Raw genomic sequence first — 8718 nt, 5'->3', positions numbered from 1 at the left:
GAGGAGACAGCTTGCGTGATTTGGTACGAAGAGGTACGTTCTTAGATGACAGCCAAACCTCTTGACCAGGATGAAACACAGGTGCGGGAGTCCTGCTCCTATCCGCTGTTGTCTTGTTCCTGTCGGTGGTCCGAAGCAATGCTTCCCGAGCGTCGCTCCACACTCTCTGGCAGCGGCGGAGGTTCTCCTGAACCGAAGGAACAGCCAATTCCTTCTCCTGAGCAGGAAACAGAGGGGGTTGATAACCCATGGTAACCTCGAAGGGTGAAAGACCGGTGGCAGAGGCGGTGAGGGAGTTGTGGGCGTACTCTATCCAGGGCAGATGTTTGGCCCAGGATGATGGATGTTGAGCAGCCACACAACGAAGGGTTGCTTCGAGGTTTTGATTGGCTCTTTCTGTTTGACCGTTGGTCTGGGGATGAAACCCTGAGGACAGACTAACGGACGCACCCAAAGCAGAACAGAAAACCTTCCAAACACGGGAAGTAAACTGTGGGCCTCTATCAGATACGATGTCCACAGGTATTCCATGGGGACGGAATACATGTTGGACTAGGAGGTCCGCTGTCTCACTGGCAGACGGTAATTTTGGTAATGCTATATAGTGGACAGATTTAGAGAATCTGTCCACAATGGTAAGTATAGTATCATTACCTTCAGACTTGGGTAGGCCGGTGACAAAATCCATGGCAATGTGGGACCAGGGACGGCTGGGAACTGGGAGGGGTAGCAGCAGCCCCGAAGGGGACTGATGGGAGGCTTTGCCCCGAGCACAGGTTGAACAGGCTGCCACAAAAGCCCGAACGTCAGTTTCCATTGAAGGCCACCAAAAATGTCTCCTAAGCAGCGTCAACGTGCGTCTCATCCCAGGGTGACCAGCAAAACGGGAGGTGTGAATCCACTGCAACACCTGAGACCGGACCGTCTCGGGAACAAAGAGTAGGTTGGGAGGTCCATCACCCGGTCCCGGGTCCGTGGCAAGTGCAGTCTTCACAAGAGACTCGATCTCCCACTGAACAGCCGCCACGACGCATGAGGAAGGCAGGACTGCCTCAGGCTCGCTGGTCTCCGAAGGGTCAGCAAACTGGCGGGACAAAGCATCTGGTTTAACATTTCTTGACCCCGGTCTGTATGTAAGAATAAAGTTAAACCTACTAAAAAACAGGGCCCATCTGGCTTGGCGTGAGTTGAGTCTCTTAGTGGCTTGGATGTAAGCCAAGTTTTTGTGGTCAGTCCAGACCACAAACGGCAGTTCAGCTCCATCCAGCCAGTGCCGCCATTCTTCCAGTGCAAGCTTGACCGCCAGCAGTTCCCGGTTTCCAACGTCGTAATTCCGTTCTGTGGGTGACAATTTCTTGGAGAAAAAAGCACAGGGGTGAAGCTTTTGGTCAGTGGGGGAGCGCTGGGAGAGAACTGCTCCCACACCTGAGTCCGACGCGTCCACCTCCACAACAAACTGCAGAGAGGTATTGGGGTGTATCAACACGGGGGAGGTGGAAAACAGTTCCTTCAAAACCCCTACCGCCTGCTCCGCCTCAGGGGACCACCGAAAAGGGACTTTAGGAGATGTGAGTCTTGTAAGGGGTGCCACCACTCTACTAAAACCCTTAATGAATCTACGGTAGAAGTTAGCAAAGCCCAAAAATCGTTGAAGTTGCTTACGGGTGGTGGGTGTGGGCCATTCCGTCACTGCCCGGATCTTCTCGGGGTCCGCCTTCACCTGCCCGCTCTCAATTATGAATCCAAGGAACGATGTAGACTGTTTGTGGAACTCACACTTCTCTGCTTTGACGTACAGCTTGTTCTCCAAGAGCCGTTGAAGGACTTGACGGACGTGTGACTCATGCTCCTCGGGTGACTTGGAAAAAACAAGAATATCATCCAGGTATACAAAGACAAAACGGTTCAAAAAATCCCTAAGAACATCGTTCACCATGGCTTGGAAAACCGCAGGGGCATTTGAAAGCCCAAAGGGCATGACCAAATACTCAAAATGTCCCAGTGGAGTGTTGAAAGCGGTTTTCCACTCATCTCCCTTTCGGATTCGGACAAGGTGATAAGCATTCCTGAGGTCGAGCTTGGAAAACACTGTGGTGCCATGCAGAGGTTCAAAAGCTGAGTTGATGAGTGGAAGGGGATACTTGTTTTTAACAGTTATGTTGTTTAAACCCCTGAAATCGATACAGGGGCGTAACGACTTGTCCTTCTTTTCCACGAAAAAGAAACCTGCCCCCAAAGGAGACGACGAGGGACGGATTATGCCCGAGACCAGAGAATCACCAATGTACTGCTCCATTGCCTCTCTTTCCGGTCGGGACAGATTGTATAACCGACTAGAGGGCAAGGGAGCACCAGGAAGCAGTTCAATAGGGCAATCATAAGGCCTATGTGGTGGTAGAGACAGAGCCTTGTCCTTACTGAAAACCTCCGCTAAGTCATGGTATTCTTTGGGGACAGATGACAGATCAAGAGGAGCTGAGGGAGGAGTTGGGTTACACTTAGTGGGGGGAACCGCTGACCTCAGGCACTCGGAATGGCAGTTAGTGCTCCAACTGAGAATGGTGTGACGTGTCCAATCAATTTGTGGGTTGTGAAGAGCCAACCAGGGGAAGCCAAGGATTAGGGAGGTAGCTGAGCCAGACATAACTCTTAGCTGAATGCTTTCACAATGATTGCCAGAAATCACTAGGGAAACGGGGGTGGTTTGATGAGTTATCTCCGCGAGGAGGCGCCCATCAAGGGCTGTGACCCGAATGGGGGTAGGTAGTGGCTCCATGGGGATACGAGCTTGTGTAACGAACTGGTGGCTAATAAAGTTATCTTCTGCACCTGAGTCTATGAGAGCTGAGAGTGGCAGGGAATGACTCTGGAAACGTAAGGTTACAGGTACTTGTAATCGGGGAATGATGGGTTCAGGATCTAACTCTGGGCTCGCAAGTAGACCCACCGTTACGAGCGAGCCTTGTCTTTTGGCCGCTTAGGGCATGTAGCCAGAATGTGTGTGGCGTCTCCACAGTACAGGCACTCACCCGCCTGGAGGCGCCGTTGCCGCTCTGCTGGAGGTAGTCGAGCTCGACCCACTTGCATAGGTTCCTCCTCTGTGCTCGGGATGGAATCAGGAACAAGAAGCTGCCGACTCCGGAGAGGCGAGACTCGAGTGGTTGAAGGCTGGGGAACTCGTCCTCCTAGATGTGGCCGATCGCCTCTCTCCCGACGCCTCTCCCGCAACCGATTGTCTAGCTTGATGGACAGGGAAACGAGAGAATGTAAATCATGTGGCTCATCACGAGCAGCCAGTTCATCCTTAATGGCTTCGTTCAAACAGTTTAGAAATGCTCCTTGAAGTGCCACATTGTTCCACTTGGAGTCCGCTGCCAACGTCCAGAACTCAATAGAGTACTCTGCCACACTGTTAGAACCCTGCCTCAAATTAAAAAGTATCTTGGAGGAATTACCCACATGGTCAGGATGGTCAAAAACAGTCTTCAATTTAGCAGAGAAATCAGCAAAAGTCAATCCAGTCAAAGTTTGATCTGAGCACACAGCCTCAGCCCAAACCAGAGCTTTCCCTCTTAACAGCCCCAGAACATAATGTACCTTAGATGAATCAGTAGAAAACGACAGTGGTCTCTGCCGAAAAATCAATTCACACTGAAGCAAAAATCCCCGGCACTTGTCCAATTCTCCATTGAACGGTTCAGGCGACGTGACAGGGGGTTCCCGACGGAACGAAGCCTGCCTAGTGTCCGAGGAAACAACTTGGGGTGCATCAAACTGGGGGTCAGAGAGAGATGGAGAACTGATAACAGACAATTTAGAGACGTGTGTAGTTAACTGAGTCACCTGGTTCAGCAGTTGATGATTATCTTCCACCAGAGTCCGAATCAACTGGTCATGCTGTCCTAGCAACGTTCCTTGAGCCTGGATAGCTTGTTGGAAGCTGTCTTTGTTTGCCCCGTGCTGTTTCTCTGTTGGGTCCATGGCCAGATCGTTCTGTTAGGCTATGGTTCAACCCAGCACTCAGAGAAACAACACGACAAAGGGAGTGGAAGAAACAAAAATATTTAATAAAAGTAAAAATTGTCTTAGTCCAAAAACAACTGAAGTAAAGGAACAGAGTGGGCTAGTCGGCTCCGGAGGAAGGAGAGGCTGAGGCAGGCAGGCAGGCAGGCAGGCAGGTTGGGAGGTATGTCCGAAACTAAAGACAAAACAAATGACAGGTTAAGGAGAGTGGAGAGCCAGGCTGAAGACAAAGACAAAATAACTTTACTGGTGAGCCAAGTTACCGCTCTGGTAAGAACAACGATCTGGCGCCGGTGGAGAGCCATGCCCAGGAATAAGTAGTGCAGGTTGATGAGAGAATAGGATGCAGCTGCGTAGGCAGGAATCACTGGAAACAACCCGCAGCTGCACAGGAGAGGCAGATCCTGAGCACGCCCCCTGATCCACTCCAGACACACCCACATAAAGGGGACAAACACACATACAACAGAAAAAGAGGGGACAAAACAAGGAGGAAGGGAAACAGAAAAGGGAGAGACAAGCTGCCCACATAACAGGTTATCTCTGGAATGGCGCTAGAAGTGAGTGCAAATGATATAACTGAAGAAGTAGATGCAGTGTTGACGCACACTGACTGACCCGTATGGTTGATGGTCCACGCTGACTGACCCATATGGTTGATGGAGTGAGGAAGCCCACTCCATCCATTCAAATCAAATCAAATCAAATATGTGTCACATACACGTGTTTAGCAGATGTTATTGCGGGTGTAGCAAAATGCTTGTGCTTCTAACAAGTAATATCTAACAATTTCACAACATATACCCAATACACACAAATCTAAGCAAGGAATGGAATTTAAGAATATATACATATATGGACAAGCAATGACAGAGCGGCATGGACTAAGATACAGTAGAATATTATAGAATACAGTATATACATATGAGATGAGTAGTGCAAGATATGTAAACATTATTAAAGTGACTAGTGTTCCATTTCTTAAAGTGGCCAGTGATTTCAATAGGCAGCAGCAGCCTGTAATGTGCTAGTGATGGCTATTTAACAGTCTGATGGCCTTGAGATAGAAGCTGTTTTTCATTCTCTCGGTCCCAACTTTGACGCACCTGTACTGACCTCGCCTTCTGGATGATAGCGGGGTGAACAGGCAGTGGCTCGGGTGGTTGATGTCCTTGATGATCTTTTTGGCCTTCCTGTGACATCGGGCGCTGTAGGTGTCCTGGAGGGCGGGTAGTTTGCCCCCGGCAATACATTCAGCAGACCGCACCACCCTTTGGAGATCCCTGCGGTTGCAGGCGGTTGCCTTACCAGGTGGTGATACAGCCCGACAGGATGCTCTCAATTGTGCATCTGTAAAAGGTTGTGAGGGTCTTAGGTGCCAAGCCAAATTTCTTCAGCCTCCTGAGGGTGGACCTGCGTGGGTGGACCATTTCAGTTTGTCAGTGATGTGTACGCCAAGGAACTTGAAGCTTTCCACCTTCTCCACTACGGTCCCGTCGATGTGGATAGGGGGGTGCACCCTCTGCTGTTTCCTGAAGTCCACGATCATCTCCTTTGTTTTGTTGACGTTGAGTGAGAGGTTATTTTCCTGGCACCACACTCCCAGAGCCCTCACCACCCTGTAGGCTGTCTCGTCATTGTTGGTAATCAAGCCTACTACTGTTGTGTCGTCTGCAAACTTGATGATTGAGTTGGAGGTGTGCTTGGCCACGCAGTCATGGGTGAACAGGGAGTACAGGAGGGGGCTGAGCACGCACCCTTGTGGGGCCCCAGTGTTGAGGACCCACCTGGGGGCGGCCGTCAGGAAGTCCAGGACCCAGTTGCACAGGGCGGGGTTCAGACCCAGGGCCTCGAGCTTAATGATGAGCTTGGAGGGTACTATGGTGTTGAATGCTGAGCTATAGTCAATGAACAGCATTCTTACATAGGTATTCCTCTTGTCCAGATGGGATAGGGCAGTGTGATGTCTGTGGATCTATTGGGGCGGTAAGCAAATTGAAGTGGGTCTAGGGTGACAGCTAAGGTAGAGGAGATATGATCCTTGACTAGTCTCTCAAAGCACTTCATGATGACAGAGGTGAGTGCTATGGGGCGATAGTCATTTAGTTCAGTTACCTTTGCTTTCTTGGGTACAGGAACAATGGTGGCCATCTTGAACCATGTGGGGACAGCAGACTGGGAAAGGGAGAGATTGAATATGTCCGTAAACACACCAGCCAGCTGGTCTGCGCATGCTCTGAGGATGCGGCTAGGGATGCCGTCTAGGCCGGCAGTCTTGCGGGGGTTAACATGCTTAAATGTCTTACTCACGTTGGCCACGGAGAAGAAGAGGCCACAGTCCTTGGTAGTGGGCCTCGTCGGTGGCACTCTATTATCCTCAACGCGGGCGAAGAAGGTGTTTAGCTTGTCTGGAAGCGAGACTTCGGTGTTGGCGACGTGGCTGGTTTTCCTTTTGTAGTCCGTGATTGTCTGTAGACCCTGTCACATACGTCTCGTGTCTGAGACGTTGAATTGTGACTCCACTTTGTCTCTATACTGATGTTTTGCCAGTTTAATTGCCTTGCGGAGTGAGTAGCTACACTGTTTGTATTCTGCCATATTCCCAGTCACCTTGCCATGGTTAAATGCGGTGGTTCGCGCTTTCAGTTTTGCGTGAATGCTGCCATCCATTCACGGTTTCTGTTTAGGGTAGGTTTAATAGTCACAGTGGGCACAACATCACCTATACACTTCCTGATAAACTCAGTCACCGTTTCAGTGTATTCGTCTAAATTATTTTTGCAAGCTACCCGGAACATATCCCAGTCCGCGTGATCAAAACAATCTTCAAGCGTGGATTCCGATTGGTCAGACCAGTGTTGAATAGTCCTTAGCACGGGTACTTCCTGTTTGAGTTTCTGCCTATAGGAAGGGAGGATCAAAATGGAGTCGTGGTCAGATTTGCCGAAAGCAGGGCGGGGGAGGGCCTTATAACCATCCCGGAAGTTCGAATAGCAATGGTTGAGGATTTTAGCAGCCCAAGTACAACAGTCGATATGTTGATAGAACTTTGGCAGCCTTGTCCTCAACTTTGCTTTGTTAAAATCCCCGGCTCCAATAAATGCAGCCTCTTTGAGGGCTGTCGTGGTATAGGCTTGAGGGGGGATATACACGGCCGTGACTATAACCAAATAAAATTATCTTGGGAGATAATACGGTCGGCATTTGATTGTGAGGTATTCTAGGTCGGGTGAACAAAAGGACTTGAGTTCCTGTATGTTACTACAATTACACCATGAGTCATTAATCGTGAAGCACACACCTCCGCCCTTCTTCTTCCCGGAGAGATATTTATTTCTGTCTGCACGATGAACTGAGAACCCATCTGGCTGGACCGATTTCGACAGAATATCCCCAGAGAGCCATATTTTCCGTGAAACAAAGTATTTTACATGTCTCTCTGGAAAGAAATCCTTGCCCTGAGCTCATCGATCTTGTTATCCAAAGACTGAACATTAGCGAGTAGTATACTTGGAAGCTGTGGGTGGTGTGCGCGCCTCCTAAGTCGAACCAGCAGGCCGCTCCGAGTGCCTCTCCTCTGCCGGCGATGTTTTGGGTCAGCCGCTGGAATCAGTTCAATTGCCCTGGGGAGAGCAAACAAAGGATCTGCTTCGGGAAAGTCGTATTCCTGGTCGTAATACTGGTGAGTTACCACCGCTCTGATATCCAATAGGCTGTAGGTTACTCTGCTAGCAGCTTGCTAGCAAGCTGGCTGGCTAAAAACAGCAAGCAAGCTAGCCTTTTTAGCTTCCCACATCTCCCCCATGTGAAATAATAAGATTGATAAATAATTAGCCCTGGCAAATATTATAGCCTACTCACCAGTGTAACCTACAACATTATCCCAATTTGATATGCTGCTTCAATGTATTTGCTCCTATATCGGCTAAAAATAAAATCACGGAGGAAAGGACCATGTATGCCAGCTGTTTTTACCGTGTAGCAGTAGTTAGCTATTACTTCTCAACAAAATACCTTTTGGGGGGGATTCTAATAAGGCCACAACAGTCACTGAGATCATATTTGGTTATCAATGCAGAATATGCTACTTTGATGCATAGCCTATAGATCGGATCAAGGACCAAGCGAGAACACTGCCCCCACGGCTCCGCAAGGAATGATACGGCACGTCTCCATTTTCAGGTTGCACAGAAGTACGTGCAATGCTGGAGCTTCTTCTTCTTCTGCTGCTTCTTCTTCAACATTGTATGGCAGACTACAACCTATTGGTGTATTCCCACCACCTACTGTACGGAGTAGTGAAACAAAAATATTCCATTGCGGAAAAGAGGGTGGAGGGGGGCCCGACAAAATACAAAGAAATAATAAATAAAAAACCATCCCACTCCTTCAGTCACAGTTCAAATCACACCCTACCCAGGCTCAGGGGCCTTTGAGTACGGAGCATTCATCGTCAGGAGTCCTTGTAATGTCTCTGCTATAAAATCCCTGAGTCCCCAAAAATGTTAATCCGCGCTCAAAACTATGACTATTTTCTACGATTTTCTCTCTGTTCGCGCTGTGCAATTGATAACCAATGCAATAAACGCTACAAAGTCCAACTTCTTACCATGCAACATGTCAGGATCCCTCTGACAAGGAATATTTACTGGTCTCTACTCCTTCTACCATTATTTCTTCAACATCACTCCTTTC

General features: G+C 49.1%; 1 long non-coding RNA gene across 1 annotated transcript; it reads right to left on the bottom strand.

Moving 5' to 3' along the window:
* Nucleotides 1-4046: 4046 nt before the first annotated feature.
* LOC311110608 lies at nt 4047-4330 on the bottom strand. The gene is made up of 2 exons (XR_014610708.1): nt 4287-4330; nt 4047-4198 (listed from the first exon to the last, which is right to left on the bottom strand). It is a non-coding gene; the product is annotated as an uncharacterized lncRNA (long non-coding RNA).
* Nucleotides 4331-8718: the final 4388 nt, after the last annotated feature.

The sequence above is a fragment of the Coregonus lavaretus genome (genome assembly GCF_964263955.1).
Source record: "Coregonus lavaretus genome assembly, chromosome: 36".
Classification (NCBI taxonomy): domain Eukaryota; kingdom Metazoa; phylum Chordata; class Actinopteri; order Salmoniformes; family Salmonidae; genus Coregonus; species Coregonus lavaretus.
Note: the sequence above shows the minus strand (reverse complement) of the source record. Positions and strands in the feature narration are given on the sequence as shown.